A 21,078-nucleotide genomic window follows, 5' to 3' on the forward strand; every position below is an offset into this window, starting at 1 on the left:
CAATGAACAGTGTGAGACTCCATAGATCTCGCTTCATCCGGAGCTTGAGGAGAGCGCTGACAAGGCCAGCATGCGGGGTCCTTAAGTTCATCCTCAAGCACAGTGATGTGATCTTTCTGAACACAGTAGTTAACTACCCAGGAGCTCTTGGGTGATTGTCTCATGCACTCATGGTGACGAAATATGAGTTTCTTCTATTTCTCATCTCTGTTCACACCCCTGGTTCTCTCATTCTTCTGTAAATTCATGTAGGGCAGTGTGTTGGATATATTTTAACTCTGCTCTCAACAGCTTCTTGCTTTCAGAGTCAGTCCTCTTTCGCTAACTGGGTTACTGGCTGCATGGTTGGTGACATCTCAGAGTCATTTGGGTATTTGCAGCAGCTGCGGGTTATTTTTCCACTGCCGGGCTGTTACATGACTTTGCAGAGTTTGTGTTTTATTCATTCATCAAGTAATATATGACCTCTTGAAGGACAGGAGCTGTGTGTTCTATTATTTATGTCTCTTTTAGTTCTGCTACAGTGCACAGCCTGAGAGAGTGGCACTGCCCTGACCTTCAGGCAGTTTTCAGCCACCAGGGGAAGGGAGATGAGTCAGTACTCAGTGCTAGGTTTCTATGGTCGTTCAGATGCAGCAAAAAGAGAGCTCTCGCTGTCCCCAAGGGACTCGGCGAAGCCCTGTGTGGTTGAGGGGAATCCTGAAGAGGCCCACGTTGTGGTAGGCATTTCAGGCCCAGGGAACCTTGAGGGAAAAGCACAGGGGCTTCAAACACAGCGTGGGAAGGACATTTGCCTAAGTTCAGGGTTTTCTTAAGGAAGAGGCAGAGAAAGATGAGGCTGGGGAGAAAGCCGAGGTCAGGACATAGGGTTCTTATGCCACACTAAGAGTTCTTTTTCCCTTTGTCCTGCATAAACTAGCGAGTCACTGAAACCTTTTATGCAAGAGAGTTAGATTTGTTTTTAAGAAAGATACTTTGACCATAATCTTAATGATCAGTTGAAAAGATGATACTGGAGAAAGAAGACCAGTTGGAAGATAATGAGGATTCCCAGTGTTTTCAAGACATTCATGGAGATGAGGTGGCACCTGCTTACTCACTGAGTGATAATAAATGGCCACAGTCAAGCTTTGCAGAGCCTCTGTGCATTTGACCTCCAGAGCAGTCCTTGGAATCACCTAGAATAATGACCATCTGAACAGTGTTTGCTGCATGAGTCTCCACAGCTTCTCAGCACATGTTTGCCTCTTCTGCTCTTTACATGGTAGAAGCCCATATGCTCACAGCAGAAATGTGGCAGGATATGAAAATGAAAAGGCAAGGAATTTGTAGTTAAGAGATCAACCCTGGGTTGCCAGAGAGATCTTTACACTATCTAATAGGGTTTTCACAATTACTTTATATACCAGAAAGATCTGTCAAATATTAGTTACTAGAGGCCCATTGCACGAAGATTTGTGCAATAGGCCTTCCTTCCCCTGGCTACCGGCACCGGTTTTCCTCCAGCACCCCGGACCCAGGCCTTCGCTCTGGCCAGAATCTTCGTTGCCGCCAGAACCTTCAATCTTCGCTGTGGCCAGAGTGCCACTCCTATAGCTCCCTCCATCCCCGCCTTCCCCCTCATAGCAGGCGTCCGCCCCACCCAGGTGCTCTGCGCCTGCATGCGTGCTGCCCAGAGGCCCGGAGTAGCTGGGGGGCGGGGCCGCCGCCATCTTTGTCGGGTTAATTTGCATACACACTCCTGATTGGCTGGTGGGCATTGCAGAGGTATGGTCAATTTGCATTTTTCACTTTTATTAGTGTAGATTATTATCCCATTGGGCATCTGAGTTCTGGCTATCAGGGTTTGAGAGAGAGTCCTGATTTAGAAGCTAACCAGATGGTTATTGTACTTAAAAAACATACAACCTTTAGAACCAGGGTCAGTTGGCTGTGGCCTGTGTGCCAAACCCAAAGCTAAGAATGGTTTTTACATTTTCAGTGGTTCTTCAAGTCCTACATTATAGCTTTGATTTTGCCACTTGGTTTTCAAAATCTAAAACATTTACCATCTGACCTTATACAGAAAAACTTTGCCAACCCCCTGCTCTAGGACATTATGTAGCCAGCAGCTTTTTACCAAGAAGTCTGAATTCTCTCTTACTGTGTGATCACCGTCTTCTCTGCTGGTTGACAGTGATAATGGCATTACAGGCATACCTCATTTTATTGAGCTTCGCTTTATTGCTCTTCACAGACGTTGCATTTTTTACAAATTGAAGGCATGACCCTCCACTGGCAAAAAGATAATGACTCTCTTTATTGAGATACTCGCTTTATTATACAGTGCTCTAGAACCGAACTGGCAATATCTGCGAGATATGCCTGTATATACCACAACATAAACTTGGTGATAAAACTCCCCATAAGGTATTTCTGTAAAATATCCATTTACTTTAGAAGTAGAATTAAGCTGAAACCCACTATGAATGTATCATGCATGGTACAAGCCAAGTGGGAATTTTGTCAAAGCCATGAAGTCAGTTGGTGCTAATTTTTGTGTTACCTCTTCACTTCCTGGGTGGCCCAGTGTTTCCTGAATGATCATCACTGAGCCATCTGTTTGACCTGCTCACTGTTATTCATACATGTATTTCAGTTATTTTCTCTGTATTAGGTTGAACTGAGTTAGCTATATTCTCTCACCCTCTCTTAGTTACATTTTGTGGCTGTGAAAATTGTTTTTCTCTTTATCCACCCCAGCAACAGTTGTTAGGTAACATTGAACATATGCATTATTATGAGTCATATCTGCCTTGTAAATCATGAGAGTTCCTATTATTAATCGAATGTTTTAAATTAGGTATTTTTATTTATTTTTTTTAATTAGGTATTTTTAATTTAGTAAAATATTTTTAGTGTATGAAAAGTGCTCTCAGGTACTCAATGTATTTTTTAGGTTCCTAAATAGCTTTCTTGAGATAGAAATCACATAACATGTAATTCACCTACTTAAAATATATAATTCGGTGATTCTTAGTATAGGCACAGAGCTGTACAACCACCACTGCATTCAATTTTAGAACCTTTTTCTATCTAAAAAGAAACTGTACGCATTAGCAACCACTCCCCAATACTTCCACCTCTCTAGCACTGGGCAACCACTAATCTATTTTCTGTTATATAGATTTGCCTATTGTGGACATTTCATATAAATGGAACCATACACTATCTGGTTCTTTATGACTGTCTTCTTTCACTTAGCATCGTACTTTTGAAGTCCATCCACGCTGCAGCATGCATGATTGTCCCTCAGTGTGTTTAAATAGCAAGGCCCATCTAGTAGACCTTTATGCTGGTAGGTGCCAACCCGTCGAACCAGTTTCTGTCATTGCCACTTCATCCGGCTAGATCTCTGAGTAAGTTTCTTACTTCTTGACCTCGCCAACATATAATTTCCATTAACACCCTTTTCACAAAAGATATTTAATGTCTGGCCAGACTCTTAGGAGCACCACAATGAACAAGACAGTGTGGTCCTTCCTCTCAAGGAGGCAGTTACAGTAAAATATTACAAGTGCTGTTCCAGAAGAAGCACCTGACCCAGCCATGAGGGTCAAGAAATTGTATCTGGAGGAAGTACATTCCAAGTGGAGCCTGAAAACTATGCGTATACCTACGTGTGTATGTGCATGTGTGTGTGTGTAAGAGAGAGAGAGAGAGAGAGAGAGAGAGAGAGAGGCAAAGGAGTCCACCTTGAATCCAGAGGAACACATTCTGTCTACCCCGAGAGAGAGAGAGAGAGAGAGAGAGAGAGAGGCAAAGGAGTCCACCTTGAATCCAGAGGAACACATTCTGTCTACCCCAGCTGCTTTAAGAACAGCATGCGAACATGTGGCACTTCTCAGCACTTTTCCTTTTTAGCTTCGTCTGCTCTTTCACTTTTTGGTGCAATTTGATTTAAAAACAGTTCTCATCAAGTTGCTGTGCTGCCTTGTCAACAAAGCAACCTAATCAGTTAGAGCTAGCTCTTTTATGACTCTTTCCTCTTAAAAGTATGAAGTACATAGTATCAGGTGTGGAATAAGTTACTAGTGCTTGGTTGATAAAAATCTGCAAACTAAATGAAAATCAGGTGCTAGGACTCTATTTTCAAGTGAAATTAAAGGTGAGCTGTTTATCTCAATCGGTACCTCTTTGCAGAAGCTACGGTTATGTTTTGGTGTTCTTGTAGTTGATCATACTGACCTTTTTGACAAAGATAGGATCAGTCTAAATTCTAATCCCTTTCCAAGACTGACTCATTAAGTGACCTCGAGAAAATCATTTCTATTTTCCATCCTACCTTGGTATCTTCATGAGAAAGAAGAGTATGGTACAATCTCATGATATTTAAGAAAGCAAGTAAGTGATGATGTGCTTGGTTTTTGGAGATGTTAGAAGGTATAAGCAATCCTAATGCCTGTTATAATTTTTTTCCTTATCACTTTTTAAAACTAGGAATGAATTTAGAAATGTACCTGAAGCAGATATAATGTTAAACCAGGGTATATAAGAAAAATGGTCCTCATAATTATTTTACAAGTTTTCTGACCCCAAAAGAACCATCCCTATGGGTTTTGAAAACAATTCTAGGACAGGATAGAGCATGTGGGGTACCCCTGCGTTTCTCAGGAAAATTCCTCTGATCATCTTGAGAAGCCATGAATTTCAGGGAACAACCCCAGGTGCAGACCCTGCAGCCTGAGGCTGTGGGTTATAGACGTGGTTTGTGAATAAAGCAGCAGGAGCCCAGGAATTTCTGAAGTAGTGAGTCATGATCTCCTGTCCTAGATAAGAGCACAGATTATCGGTACTGAGATTTTTTTAAATTATACATTTTAAATGACAGTGAGTGGTGTGTTGCATACATGTTGAAACTGGATTCCCGGGCCAGGGAGTGGCAGGTATAGGCACAGTCTGGGGCTTTGGCCTGAGAGGCCACTGCACAGCATCTCACTTCTCCGCATCGGCCTTCCAAATTTATAAACTGCTCACCGCTGCAGTTCTCGTAGGATGGTTGCTCAGGGAGCTCCAGGCTCCTTAGAGGTCCTTAGTCAATGCAGGAACACCAGTGAGTAGTACAAAGAGTATAAGATGGAGGTAGTCCAGACCAGTGTCTGCCTACGAATCCCTCCCACAGCAGCTCTGGTGGTGGCCGCAAGGTTCCTGCTGGAATAGTAAAGATCTGTTTTTGAAAGAGAACTGCTTGGCTTCAAGAGATTCTTTAATATGTTGATAAGGAAGAGGCAGATCATCATTAGTTTAAAGAACATCTAGTCCAGCTTCTCGTTTTACAGTTTGACTGAGCTCGGGTGGGGAGGGAGCGCAATAAGGATTTGGGTTGTCCAGAAAGAAGCCAGTTACAGATGAAGGACAAGAGCTGGGCCCTGTTCAAACTGGCAGGGGGCAGATGGTCAGAAGAAATAGGGGAGCGTATTTTGGGTGACAGGCACAGTTTGAGCAGACACTGTCCACAACACATGAGGGACACAGTGAGTGGAAGGAGCAGGAAGGGGAGAGGTCAGAAACAATTGATGATGGGGCCGGTTTGGGAGGACCTTCAAAACAGTGTAGAATAGATATGATGCAGTACGATTTTCAGCTGAGGCACTGGCTTTGTGGAAGGGCTCATAACGAAGACTCACCTGCAGTGGTGTGCAGACTGAATTGGGGCAATATTCGTGGAAGTGATGTCATCCGAGAGGCTGCCAGCTTAATCTCAAAGTGGGACAAAGATATACAGTGACAGACCCCCTTCACAGGAAGAATCAGTGGCTCTTCAGAATTGCTGGATTTGAGGTATAAAGGAGAGAGGTGAGACCAAGAGTCTCCAGGCTTTCAGGCAATGCTGACCTAATACTGATAGGAAGGTCACAGTCCGCCCAGCACCGGCTTGTTGAAGCACAAGTAGGGGAATGAGAGGTGATCCCTGAAGACGTGAAAATGGATGACCTCTGTGGGGAAGGAGATGTAAAAAGAGAGCGGAAACCTTGAGTAATCTCCAATCTCATTTTTAATAACAAATTTCACCTCTTCAGTCAGACTACATACTGGAAACAAGTACCAGAACTAATTTTCATTTTTACTTTATTTAGTAATTTCTGTGCAGAGCTAAAGTCAAGGAGGAAACTGCCCTGGTCAGTGTGGCTCAATTGTTTGAAGCATAATCTGGTACACTGAGAGGTTCCAGGTTCAATTCCTGGTCAGGGCACATACCTAGGTTGTGGGTTCAATCCCCAATCGGCATACATGTAGGAAGCAACCAATTGATGTTTCTCTCTCTCTCTCTCTGTCTCTCTCTCTCTCTCCCTCATTTCCTTCCTCTCTCTCTAAAATAAAAATTTTAAAAAATCCTCAAGTGAGGAAATGAACAATAATAAATAAAATAAAAAATAAAGTTAAGAAGGAAAAATAAATTACCAAAAAGTTGTCAGATAAAGGAGGGGAGAAACAAAAGATGTAATACAGAAATTAATAATTCCCATACTGAAAAATGCTGTTTTACTCATAGTTTCAAGGAAACCATATTGAAGTTCTTATCATGTGCAGTCCTTACTATAACTTGTGTTCAATGTTTACTATCAATTAAGAGAGTAAAAAAGCCTAAAGCAAGAGATAGGTCTCATCTTCCTATGCCAGATGTCCCCAACCTCAGGCTGGGCATGTAGGGAGCCTACTGTCTCCCTCACACCACCCCTCACCACCTCACAGAAAAGGTTCAGTGGTCCCATTCTCTACCAAAATAAAAGACACCCCCCCTCCCTCCACCCCCCAAAAAAAGGTGAAGACATCTTAGATCCTGACTCTCTGGATGAAAGGGCCAACATTCAAAGAGTGGTTTGTCCACCAGCCTTTCCTAAACAGCAGGCATCGTGTCCACTCCATGGCTCAGCACGGCAATCTCAGTATACTTGGTCCTCACCCACCAAAGCGCAGGGAGCTGAAACAGTTTACCCAGAGCCTGTCGCCAGGGTGAAGAGTGAGGCCAAATTTGAATCCTGTTCTTTTTACAGGGTTTCCCCCTGCCCCACTGTGACGGCCCCAACAGAGATTCACTAGGTGCTTTGTTGAAGTAAAGGGAAAATGTCTCACATAAAGTTGAAACTAATTTAGCCTGTTCTTAGAATTGTACCGTATCTCAGGAGAAGTAAGGTCAGCTGTGGTAGGAGTCACAGGCCTCTCGAGAGAAGTTATCACTCAGACACACAACACTCAGGACACACATCCGTTGGCTCCCACACAGGTGAAGTGTTCCTCATGGGGGGGCAGCAGAAACCAAGCAGCTGATCTGCATCCTAGGCTATTTCATAGCCTCCCGACAGTAGACACTAGATGCCTCCTCCCACCTCTCCTCGCTGCCATCTCAGTTCAGCCCAGAGACCAGCACCCTTAGACTTGGACCTCCCAACTCAAGAAGGGAATGGACAGGCAAAGCCATGGCCTTCAGAACTCTAGCCACCAGAGCAAGAAAAAGGAAGAGGTGGGGCAGAGAGCAGTAGTGCCAACGGAAACTTTTACCTCCCATGCCAAAGGCTCTAAAAACGGCAAAATGATGTGTTTCACCTCCTGATCTCACTACTGTGGAAACTGCTTTCTGTTCTGCTGAGAAAGTGGTATGTTATACAGTTCCCAAGCCCCCAAAACTGGTCAGCAGGGTAAACCATAAAGAAAAAGTGAAACAGAGCTATAAATCTAGCCTGAGATTTTTGTTTAAGTCCTGCTAAGACTGCTTGCTGCTGAGTAGCCCCCAAAAAGATGTAATATACTGTTTTTATAACACTGTATGAATGTAAGGGTGTGTGGCCCTTCACAAGACATGATTGGATTCAGGTTCCTCTGTGCTTCTAGTCTTCATATTTTTTTGTTTTTTATTGAATTTATTGGAGTGACATTGATTAATAAAATTATATAGGTTCTAGGTGTACAAGTCTATCGTACATCATCTGTAAATTGTATTGTTTTCACCAGCCCAAGTCAAGTCTCCTTCCATCACCATTTATCCCCCCTTTTATCTTCTTCTACCTCTCCACACCCCCCTTTCCCTCTCAGAATCACTATACTGTTGTCTGTCTATGAGGTTTTGGGGGGTTTTTTGCTTAATCCCTTCACCTTTTTCACCCAGCCCCTCAATCTCCATCCCCTCTGACAGCTGTCTGTTGGTTTTCTCTGTCTATGAGTCTGTTTCTATTTTGTTTGTTAGTTTATTTTGTTAATTTCATTCCACATGTAAGTGAAATCATATGGTATTTGTATTTCTCTAACTGGCTTATTTTACTTAGCATAATACTCCCCATGCTGTTGCAAAGGGTAAGATTTCCTTTTTTTACAGCTAAGTAGTAGTCCATTGTGTGTACCACACTTTTTTATCCACTTATCTGCTGATGAGCACTTGGGCTGCTTTCAAACCTTGGCTATTGTAAATAACACTGCAATGAACGTGAGGGGAGGTATATATATACTTTTGAATTAGTGTTTTGTGTTTCTTCGGATATAGTCCCAGAAATGATATTGCTGAGTCATAAGGCAGTTCCATTTTTAATTTTTTGAGGGAACTCTATACTGCTTTCCATAGTGGCTGCATCTGTCTGCATTCCCACAAACAGTGCACGAGGGTTCCCTTTTCTCCACGTCCTCACCACTTGTCATTTGTTGATTTATTGATGGTAGCCATTCTGACTGTCATCTGAGGTGATAACTCATTGTGTTTTAATTTGCATTTCTCCGATGATTTCTTCATAAGGCATTACCAATGAATTGTTTTCCAAATGTGTACTAGGATTTATTCTGAGCCTCATAATTGCACCTTCCTTCTTTATCTAAATGATAAATGAACAGATTACTAGTTTGTATGTGTGGCAGTGGTAGTGAGGTTTGTTTGTTTTGTTCTTTCTTTTTTTTTTTCCAGTTTTGCCATGAAGTTTTTGGTGATGACAGCCACCTCCAGTGGTATTTCTTTCCTCTGTATTAGTAGTGCTTGTTATTAGTTCTGAGTCTAATAAGATACCTCTCGGTCCTTAAGCACATGCAGCAGCCTCAGTGCTTTCATTTAGTTTTTGCTAATCTTCTCTGTATCGTTCCAGTTTTTTTAGTATATGTGATGCCAAAGCAAGCTCATGTTTAGTTTTTAATGTACCTTTGTACTGTCAACTCAGCTAAGCTCTTTCCGGGCCGTGGGAAGTTAGTCACTTCTCTGCCTGCCACAGCCCTCTTCACCTGGCCCCAGGGTAGCGCACTGCACACAGAGGACAGATGAGTGACACTAAGCATATTTATTTTCACACTGCAAGCTGAACTTCCCAAGAGCGCTGGGAAGCAGTACAGTGGACCACACAAATACCCTCTTTAGGACGAGTTACCGTTTGTCGTTTCTCTGGCACCACCATGGTCCCCCAGCGGTGGTTCTTTGTAACTACTGGTTCCTGTGTTAGAGGGAGATGGTGTCTCGTGTCCTTAAAGAATGTATAAACCATGTGCTTTGTTCTCTGCGCCTCCTTGCTTTCACCCCTCCCACCCCTTCCACCCCAGCATTCATTATTAACCTACCACCTAGGTCCCCATCTCACAACTAACTATGAGGTCCTTGCTGAAGAGAATTTCATACAACTTAACTCGGCATTATGCTTTACTGTGCATTTTGTCCATTATTTAGTCATTCATTGCATATTTCTTAAGTACTTACATATTCCCCGTGGCACATGAAGCCGAGTCTACAGATGAGGGCAAGATAGTTAGTCTTGGCCCTTGTTGAGCTTACAGCCTGCTGTGATATCCCAACCAGCCAACACATAATTGAGGTGTATGTACTAAGTTCTCTCCTAGAGAGGTACAGACATGATAGCACAGAAAGAAGAGCATGAAGCCCCAGACTCGGGGTTAGAGAAGGCTGCCAGGAAGGGTCTGGAATGTGACGGGGGAGTGGTGAGAGAGACCATGAGAGTGGTAAACAGGAGGCTGCAGGCCATGGTATGAAATTCAAATTATATCCGAAATGGGGACTCGTGTAGTATCAAAGAATATCTGCAGCCCAGCTGGTGTGGCTCAGTGGTTGAGTGTCAACCCATGAACCAAGAGTTCCCCAGTTCTTTGTAACTACTGGTTCCTGTGTTAGAATTGGGGCAAGATTATTACAGTTGTTCCTTTTTCTCCCCATAGCTCCCCTCCACCCGGTTCCCCCCCCCTCCCCATGCCCTTACCCCATCCCACTGTTCTCGTCCATAGGTATAAGATTTTTGTCCAATCTCTTCCCACACCCTCCACACCCTCCACACCCTCTTCCCCCGAGAATTTTCAGTCCACTCCCTTTCTATGCCCCTGATTCTATTGTATTCACCAGTTTATTCTGTTCATCAGATTCTTTATTCACTTGATTTTTAGATTCACTTCTTGATAGATATGTATTTGTTGTCACTTTGTTGTTCATAATTTTTATCTTTATCTTTTTCTTCTTCTTCCTCTTCTTAAAGAATACCCTTCAGCATTTCATATAATACTGGTTTGATGGTGATGAACTCCTTTAGCTTTTTCTTATATGTGAAGCTCTTTACCTGACCTTCAATTCTAAATGATAGCTTTGCTGGGTAGAGTAATCTTGGTTGTAGGTTCTTGCTATTCATCACTTTGAATATTTCTTGCCACTCCCTTCTGGCCTGCATAGTTTCTGTTGAGAAATCAGCTGACAGTCTTTACTTTTTTATTTTATTTATTTCTCATAATATCCTTATGAGGTGAGTGTAGTTATTATCACCATCTTACAGATGAGAAAACCAAGGCTCAGAGAAGTTTTTAAAGCACTGAGGCCTAAGGACACACAGTAAGTGGCAGAGCTGGGATTTGAACCCAGGTCTTCTGGCTCTAGAGACTGTTCTCAGTCATTCTGTCTCCTCTACCACTGTGTCCCTCTGCCATTACTCTTTAACATTGCTTTGACCTTTGAAGTGGGTATTGACCCATTCTCAGTCCCCTGTCTTAACAGTTTGAGAAAAATGCCTGGTTCTCCTCTCCATTGTTGAAGTCATCCTCATCCTCTAAAATTCAGCTCAGCACCCATCTTTTGCAGTTTTGCCCCTGTGCTTTGGCTGCAATTGGTCGATGCCGACTCTGAGCCTTTCTAGCTCTTTACCTGATGCCACACAGCTTCCTTCTTCATTATATACTATCTTACCATAGACTGTTCTATTTCTGCGTGTATTGCCTTCTCCCCATGAGATCAGGAGCCCCATGTGAGCAAGACTAGACCGTGCACCTTACTCCTACCCTCTTGTGGGAGCTGCGAGCCCCCAGAAAGCCACTAGAGAGCTCTTCTGTCCCGGCTTCATGGTGCAGACACTTCTCGGTGTAGGCACTGCCTGATCCTCCCACAGGTGCCAAAGCCTTTAGTGATGGAGTTCTAGTAACTTCTGCGTGATAACGTGTTACACATGCTTCCTGCTCTGTTGGAAAACCAGGCGTTTATTTTCACACAAAGATTTCTTTCATTTGAAAATCTTTTTTACCAACTAATAGATATTTCATAAAACGGCTGTTCAAAATGCAAGCTATTTCCTTTTTCCTCTTTTAAATATGTGGTTATTGCTTTTGAAGAAGACAAAGTGAAGGAAACATTTCCTGTTTGTAGAGGCTCACATTTAACCCTAAAGAGCAGGTTAGTGTCAAAACATCCTAGAGCTCCTGTAACTTTCTGCCTTTTCAGCACTTTTTTTACTATCACAGGAGTACAGAAATTGGGGTTTTGTTTTGCCTATTCTTTCACTCTCACTGCCTTTGAAGAAATGAAATGTTATAGATTCAAAGGTTCCTTCCCCTTCTCACTGTCCTGTAGCAGGTGTGTCATGTCTAATGCCCATGCACTTTTGCATCTTACCACATGCATGTGTGTCAGGGTTTCTCAGCCTAGACACTGTGGACATTTTGGCTCAGGCCATTCTTTGTTTTGAGGTCTATCCTGTGCTTTATAGGATGCTGAGCAGCATCCTTGGCTCTACTCACAGATACCCGCAGCATCACCATCCTGTCCCCCACCTACACCCTCCCCCACCACCACACACACACACACACACACACACACACACACACACAAGAAAACCAAAAATGTCAAATATCCCCTGGGGAAGGGCAAATCATTACTAATGTATATCCATTAAATAGTTTAAAAAGTACACTATTCTAAGTATTTTTAAATTTATATAAATGTTACTGTATATACATATTCTTGGACAACTTTCTTTGTTCAACATTGTATTTTTGAGTTTTATCCATGTGCATCTAGATTCTTGCTGTTCATATAACAGAACCACTTGTTTATTTCCCTACTTATAGACATGCCCCATTAGGCACTCATAGCTACCTGGAAATGAAATTGCTGGGTCATAATTTTACTAGATCTTGACATGTGGCTGTCCAAAATTTTGTGCCAGTGTATAGTCTCATCAACAATATGTAGAGTTCCGATTTTCTTCATCCCCATAACTTGGTATTGTTAGACTTTTTATTTTTGCCAGTCCTGTAGGTATGAAATAACTTATTGCTGTTTTAATGTACATTCCTACTACTAGTGAGGTTCAACATCTTTTCTTATGTTTATTGACTCAGGGTTTCCTCTTCTAATGTATAGGAAAGTGTCTATGCATATACATAATCCATTTTTCTCTTGAATCATTTATTTTTTTCTCATTATTTTTAAGTGCTCTTTATATGTTGTAGATACTATTCTTTGTCAGTTATATGTTGCAAACATTTTTTCTTAATCTTTACTTTGTCTTCCAACTTTATTATTCAGTCACATAAAAGTTCTTACTTGTAATAGTTGTTATGATTTATTTGTTATTTTTGTTATGGAAATTCTTTCCTATCCTAGTGACATAAAGAATATTCTCTTATGTCTTCTACAATTTTTAACAATTTAGCTTTCCATACTTAAGTCTTTAATCTATGGAGTTTATTTTTAAACTAGAGGCCCGGTGCACAAAAATTTGTGCACTCAGGGGGAGGGGGGTCCCCCAGCCCGGCCTGTGCCCTCTTGCAGTCTGGGACCCCTCGGGAGATAACGACCTGCTGGCTTAGGCCTGCTCCAGGGTGGCAGAGGGCAGGCCCAATCCCTAAGTGCAGCCCCTGGTCAGGCTCAGAGCAGGGCTGATTGGGGAGTTGGGGCGCTGCCCCCTGTCATGCACAGAGCAGGGCGGATCGGGAGGTTGCGATGCCACCCTCAGTCAGCCAGCCTGGATGAGGGGATGATGGCTGTTTGCAGCTGGTCACACCCCCTTCAGGGTGGGGGTCCCCACTGGGGTGCCTGGCCAGCCTGGATGAGGGGATGATGGCTGTTTGCAGCTGGTCACACCCCCTTCAGGGTGGGGGTCCCCACTGGGGTGCCTGGCCAGCCTGGATGAGGGGATGATGGCTGTTTGCAGCTGGTCACACACCCTTCAGGGTGGGGGTCCCCACTGGGGTGCCTGGCCAGCCTGGATGAGGGGATGATGGCTGTTTGCATCTGGTCACACCCCCTTCAGGGTGGGGGTCCCCACTGGGGTGCCTGGCCAGCCTGGATGAGGGGATGATGGCTGTTTGCATCTGGTCACACCCCCTTCAGGGTGGGGGTCCCCACTGGGGTGCCTGGCCAGCCTGGATGAGGGGATGATGGCTGTTTGCATCTGGTCACACCCCCTTCAGGGTGGGGGTCCCCACTGGGGTGCCTGGCCAGCCTGGATGAGGGGATGATGGCTGTTTGCATCTGGTCACACCCCCTTCAGGGTGGGGGTCCCCACTGGGGTGCCTGGCCAGCCTGGATGAGGGGATGATGGCTGTTTGCAGCTGGTCACACCCCCTTCAGGGTGGGGGTCCCCACTGGGGTGCCTGGCCAGCCTGGATGAGGGGATGATGGCTGTTTGCAGCTGGTCACACACCCTTCAGGGTGGGGGTCCCCACTGGGGTGCCTGGCCAGTCTGGGTGAGGGGCTGAGGGCTGCTTTCAGGCTGGCGGTTGTTGACTGAAGCTCCCAACCGCTCCTTTTTTTTCTCTTTTTTTTATTTTATTCTGGGCCCGCTTTAGCTTTGGCTCTAGCTGTGAGGCTTCCGCTGCTGAAAGCTGGTATCTGGTTTGTTTGCCGTTCTATAATCGAAACAATGTATAACTTCAGCTCTGAGATCCCGGCAGGCTGAAAGCTGGTTTCTAGGGTTTTGTTTAGCTTCTTATTTGCAACATAGTACATAGTTGCTTAGAGTTGCAACTCAGAGGCCTGCAAGTGAGGCGGGGAACGTTGGAGTCTGCAGTCACTGGAGCAAGCAAGCCTCATGTTCGCTTCCAGCTGCCTGGCTGCCGGCCGCCATCTTGGCTGACAGTTAATTTGCATAAGGATATGCTGATTAGCCAATGGGAAGGGTAGCGGTCGTATGCCAATTACCATGTTTCTCTTTTATTAGTGTAGATAAACTTATTTTTGTACGTGGCATAAAGTAAAGGTCTAATTTTATCTTTTCCCATATCTATATCCAGTTGTCCTAGTACTATTCATTAGGTGGTCTTTCCTTGTCCTGATGACTTGTGATGCCTCCTCCATCGTGTACCAAGTGTTATTACTTCTGATTCCTTGACTCTTTCCTGTTTCTTTGCACTGTTTGTCTACCATGTGCTAATACCATTCTGCCTTAATTACTACAGTTTAACAGTGTGTCCCAATAAGTGGTAGAAAAAAATCCTCCCTTATTATACTTCTTCAAAATATTCATGTCTAGTTTTGACCCTTAACTTCAAGTCAACTAGTCTACCAGAACACACACGTTTCAATTTTGAATGTATAGCACTTGGGACTAGGTTAGTTCCGTATGACAGAAAACACAAAATAACAAGCCTTAAACATGGAGAAGTGTGCTTCTCGTACAGACATTGTACAGACATTGACAGCCCCGGGCTGGCAGGTGGCAGCATGAGGTTGCTGGGCCCCAGGCTCCTTTTCTCTGGCTGCTGCCTTGTCCTCAGCCTGAAGCTCCCACCTCCGCCCAGGCTGGCTGCCTGAGCTCCAGGAAGGAGGAAGGGATGAGGAAGGGGGCACCCTTGCTTTAAGGCCTCTCCTGGGTTTCACATGCCCTACCAGACCATTGGCAGAACTGAGTCCATGTAGGGAAGCTGAGAAATGCAGTAGTAATGTGTCACCCCCAAAAATTCCACTTTTAAGGAAAAGGGAAGCTAGGTATTAGGAGTCAACCAGCAGCCTCTGCTCTAGGCTGGAATTGGCAGTGTGTGGATAGAATTCCGTATCAGGTCTTCCCACTCATTTAGGTCTTCTGATAGCCTTCAACAAGAGTTTACTGTTTTCTCCATAGAGATCTTGTTTGGATTTAATTGCCAAGTACCTAATAATTTTTATTTCTGTTTGTAAATAGTAATTTTTTTGTACTTACATTTTCTAAATGATCACAGTAGGTGAATGTTATCGATACTTTTTTGTGCCGAGCCAGCTCAGCCAAGGGTTCCACAAGCCTGAGTGAGGGCAGTGAATGGATTAAGAAATGACAGACAAAGAGAATAAGCTGGGTCTAGGTGGATCTTCCTGTGCCTGGCTGAGGCCACAGAGAAAGAGATCCAGACAGCAAGTTGACCCTTTATTTTATTTTATAGCCAGAGGTAAACAAGGTAGTGGTCACCATAGTTACAGTGTTCTTGTGAGTTTCACTTGTTTTGGCAGCACTTGCTGCACCTCCCTCAGCCCATTAGCTTCCCAGATAAGATCTAGGGAGCGTCATAAGGTCAAGCCTAATTATGCTAAGAGGACTGTGCCCTCTAAGCTAGGACTTGTTTGTGGCTTTGCCAACAGGTCAGTCTGAGGCTTAACCCTATAGCCGCACCCTAGTCTTTTTTATATTGTACTAGAGGCCTGGTGCACAAAAATTTGTGCACTCGGGGAGTCCCTCCGCCCGGCCTGTGCCCTCTCGCAGGCTGGGACCCCTCGGGGGATGTCCACCTGCTGGCTTAGGCCCGCTCCCCGGGGGAACGGGCCTAAGCTGGCAGTCAGATATCCCTCTGGCAGCCCAGGAGCCCTTGGGGGATGTCCACTTGCCAGCAGGGAGCAGGCCTAAGCTGCAGTCAGACATCCTCAGTGCTGCTGAGGAGGCGGGAGAGGCTCCCGCCACCACCGCTGTGCTCGCAGCCATCAGCCTGGCTTGTGGCTGAGCAGAGCTCCCCCTGTGGGAGCGCACTGACCACCAGGGGGCAGCTCCTGCATTGAGCGTCTGCCACCTGGTGGTCAGTGTGTGTCATAGTGACCAGTCATTCCCAGTTGTTCTGCTGTTAGGGGCAATTTGCGTAGTACCCTTTTATTATATAGGATTCTCTTACTATTTCTCAATTTGTAGGTGGACAGTTACCATGTGTGAATAATGAGTTTTGTTTTCTCCCTTTCCCTCCTTCTGCATTTTCTTTCATGTTGGTTGGTTTAGGCCTTATTATGCTATGTCATATGTTGAATGCAAAAGGTGGTAATAGGGATTCTTGTCTCTTCTTGTATGTGTGCTAAGTTTTATCAAATTGATTTTTCTTCTTTAATCTGCTAATGTGTGAATTACATTACTATATTTTCTAAGATTCCTGAGATAAATCGTAATGTAGTACATCATACCAGATAAGATTATTTTTTAACATTGTTAGAATTTACTAACATCTTATTTAGGGTTATTGCATTTATTCATAAATGAAAAACAGATTGTTGTATAATTTTTCTTTCTCATAATGGCCTTGTCTGGTTTTGGGATAAAAAACAAACATTATATTAGCCTCAAAAAATTAGGTGGACAGTTTTCCATCTTTTTCTCTTTTCTAGGACAGTTTGTGTAAGATATCAACTCATTAAAAGTTTCATGGTTTCACCTGTAGATTTTTGTTGGGTAGATTTTTAAATACTATTTTAATTACATTAATGGCTAGAAGTCTACTCAGGTTTTCTATTTCTCTTTGTAACTTTTTATTGAAGTATAACATACAGAAAAGTAAGCATTATGGAAAAGTAATCATATAAATGTGTCCTTTGTGTTTTATTTATTTTATTCAACATTATATTTAAGAGATTCATCCCTATTGTGTATTATTGTAGTTTGTTCATTTTAACTGCTGTACAGTATTATATTATGTGACTATAATTTATTCAATCTACTTAATGGACATTTGGGTGGTTTTAGTCTTTTATTATGCATCTAGTGCAGCATCCAGTCCATGTCTTTGGTGAACGTGTGTTTGCAGGTCTGTTGTCCAGAAGTGGAATTGCTGAGGCAGACACACGTGTTCAGTTTTAGCAGATGCTCTGGAACAGTTTTCAAAAATGGTTGCCAATTTCTGTTTCTTCTTGAGTAAGTTTTCATAAGTCATATTAGTTTAGAAAACTCTGTTTTATCAAAGTTATTGGTATGAATAACGTATTCTTACGACTTTTTTAAAATTTACATTACAACCTTTGTATTATTCCTAATATTATCTGTGCTGCTTCGTCTTTTCACCAGGCTTTCCAGATTTATCCATTTCATTTTACTTTTTAAACAAGTATTCGGTTTTATTGATTCTCTCTATTGTCTTTGTTTTCCACTTTATTAATATTTGCTCTCAACATTCTACTTTATTCTTTCTAATTTCTTTGGATTTTTACTTTTTCTAACTTCTTAAATTGAATGTACTTTAATTTGCAGTCTTCATTTTCTCTATTTAAGCTCAATATTTTAAAATTATATCAACTATTTAATTACATCCCACAAGCTTTAATATTTAATAATCTCAATTTTATTAACTTTTAGATATTTTTTCATTTCCATTATGATTTTTTCCAATTTTTATTTCCATTTGTGTGAATTTTTATTTTGTATGTTATAATTTTGATAGTGACTAATTTAATTGCATTATGGTCAGACAATATGGCCTGATATTTTATTTATTTTTTTATTGATTTCAGAGAGGAAGGGAGAGGGAGAGAGTGATAAAAACCATCAATGATGAGGGAGAATCATTGATAGGCTGTCTCCTGCATTCCTCACACTGGAAATTGAGCCCACAACCCAGCATATGCCCTGACTGGGAATTGAACCTTGACCTCCTGGTTCAGAAGTCAACATTCAACCATTGAGCCACGCCACCTGGCTACACAGTCACTTTTTATAAATATTTTTCATATAATGGGAAAGACTGTATAGCCTCTAAATATTGAGTGCAGGCTATATACATCTATTCAGAAAAAACTTACTCTTTATTATCTATATTATTATTTTTGTCTGCTTGATCTATCAAGATATGCTAAAAATTAAAAATATGTCTGGATGTTTTTTATTCTCTTGTAGTTCTCTTAATTTTTGCTTTGTATATTTTGATGCTGTTGTATTTTAAATTTTAAAAAATCAATGTATTCTACTGATTTTATCCCTAATAATGCCCTTTTTGCCCATGAGGTCTTACTTATTTGGCATGAATATAGCAACATCAGCTTGCTTTGGTTAGTGCCTTCCTGATATTTCTTTATCCATCTCTTTACACCAACTTGTCTGTGTCTTTATATTTTAGTTTGTCTGTTGTTGGGAATGGGGATAGGATAGGAGAGATTTCAAAACTGAGAATCTCAGTCTTTGAGTTGGTGAGTTTGGCCATGTATATTTATTGTGATCACTAATATATTTGAATTTAATTCTGCAAGTATTTCTCCAGAAATTTTTTGTATAATATATTTATTTTTTAATTTCCTTATTTTCTTTCAAAAAAAATTTATAATGAATTTTTTAAGTCTTCCTCGGTATCTTAGTCACTTTTAAACTTCTGATTTCATAGTTGTTTTAAGATTGTTCGAAATTTAGGTTCTTGGGGATCTAACCCTCTTACTTATTGTACACACTACTCTTGCTTGTGATGGGTTTGGATTCTGAATCTTTCCCCACTGGAGTTACATCTGCAAAGCACATGTTGTCCTGGGGTAGGAGGGTCTCTCTCCAGAGTAATCTTATATTTACTTCTGCTTGGCTCCTTACTTATATTCGTCTCCATCCCAGGACCAGTTTTATAGGTTCTTAGAGCATGTGTAGTGCAACTGGAACCCCAGATTCCTCATTTCTAAAGTCTCAGGCAGGCCACGATTCCTGCTCTCTCGCTGCAGAAGGTCGGCCTTTGGTTAGTTTTTCTTGTCCTCTCATTCACTGAGGGTGCTGCCGTTTGAGGGTTGTGCCTGTAAGTAGGTAGTGAGCTCAAAATCACTAACTCTTTCAGACCAAATAGGTGGTACAACCCAAGAGGTTCTGGGTTGGCAGGAGGTGCTCACTCTTACACCCCTGTCCTTGGTAGCTTGCTTGCCTGCTGCCGCCGCTTCCCAGAGCTTGTTTCTAGCACCTCGGGCCTCCATTGCTTCATTTTGCAGCCAGCAATTCATGGGAAATATTTTTTATTTTACTTATTCTTGTTGTAAAATTTCAGGTTGTCTCAGTCTATAATTTTTCCTAAATCTAGAAATAGATATGTAATTCAATACATTAAAATATTGGCATTTAGCTAAAAATGTGGGTGTTTTTTTTTTTTAAAGCATCATATAATGCTTTCCTTCACATGGTGGTTTCCTTTTCATTGATAATGTAGAATAAGCAAGAAGTGACATTGCCACCCATCTTAAATTATCCATGGAGCCACTCAGGAGGACAGCTCTGATCCTGCGTCTGAGCCTCTTGTCCCTGTGTGAGGGCTACCTTCACATTCCCTAGCTTGTCCCTCAACCTGGGTTTTATCTCCACCTGCAGTCTCCCTCCACTGAGCATGCACATAATTTACTTGAATAAGAGGAAGAGGAGCATTTAAAGAGCTGCTGAAGGAAGCCCAGTTTCTGGTTGCCTGCAGTGAATTCACCTGCTCTCCATGCCTTCTTTTCCATCACACCCAGAAAGCCCCTGAGCTCAGAGTCAGTGGAGGTGGGACACAGTGGGGCTGAAGTTGGGAACGTCTCTGCCTTCTGGAGCCAAATTGCACAGCTAACTTTGGTGGGACTCATTACCTTCTTTTCTCTCTGTGCTCCTGCATTCTATTGATTTTACCCTATTGATTGAAGGATGGTGTGATACTTTAGGATGTAGATTGCTTGCAGACAGCAGATCAGTATGACATTTTATTTCTTAGTCTATTTATGTGACAGCATTGCAAGAGAACGCTCTCCCAAGCATTATGACAGTTCTGCCCCTCTGTGTCTGACCATTGTGTATTGATCTCTTTTTAGGGAGGAATGATCAATTGGAATCGACTTTTCCCTCCTTTACGTCAGCGACGAAATATAAACTATCAGGAAGGTCGGCGGGCTGAACAACAAGCATCCCCTCCTCTAGAAGTTTCTGAGGAACAGGTAATCAGTAACACCTGGGACTTACCGTAAACCCATGCTTCAAACTTCAAGCAGTTTAAGTGAACTACGCTTGAAAGAAATCCAGCATATAAATACAGAGATTTTTGATAGCAGTTAACATACCACCTGTAGCAGGGATAGATATTTTGGGCTTTTATTGGCTACTCTGGGTCGTATGAGTTTGAGGAAGGCGTGATTTAAAAACAAATACATTATGATCATTTATCTTAAGATCTGTAATACTTCATATATACAAGAAACTGTTGAAGTTGGTTCCCTGCAAGGGGAGGGAGGGAGAGAAGAAGGCAGATGGATGGGGAGGGAGTGGTGCTTTTCTGAGTACCCCTTTTGTGTGGTTTTGGAGTCAGGTGAATGTATTACCTATTCAAAGAGCAAATTGATTGGGACAACAGTAAAACTAAAAAGAAACAGAAATGAATGATACAACTGTATTTTAAATGAATAACATAATCATAGGGGAGGGGGGAATTAATTTCAGTAACTTGTGAACATAGTATGCCTTCTTTCTAAAGAAAAAGAGAACTGCCCTGTTTGGTGTGGCTCAGTGGTTGGAGCGTCAGCCCGTGGACCAAAGAGTCACAGGTTCAGTTCCCTGTCAAGGGCACATGCCTGAGTTATAGATTCAGTCCTCAGCCCTGGTCGGGGTGTGTGAGGGAGGCAATCAATCGATGTGTCTCTCTCACATTGATGTTTCTCTCTCTCTCTCT

The 21,078-nt window shown here is 42.6% G+C and overlaps 1 long non-coding RNA gene across 1 annotated transcript; it reads left to right on the forward strand.

Moving 5' to 3' along the window:
• The first annotated feature begins 766 nt into the window (after positions 1-766).
• LOC106724308 lies at positions 767-20,313 on the forward strand. Its single transcript, XR_001360067.1, has 3 exons — positions 767-777; positions 11,658-11,662; positions 20,228-20,313. It is a non-coding gene; the product is annotated as an uncharacterized LOC106724308 (long non-coding RNA).
• The last annotated feature ends 765 nt before the right edge of the window (positions 20,314-21,078 follow it).

Source organism: Myotis brandtii, unplaced genomic scaffold (genome assembly GCF_000412655.1).
Source record: "Myotis brandtii unplaced genomic scaffold, ASM41265v1 scaffold796, whole genome shotgun sequence".
Taxonomy (NCBI): Eukaryota; Metazoa; Chordata; class Mammalia; order Chiroptera; family Vespertilionidae; genus Myotis; species Myotis brandtii.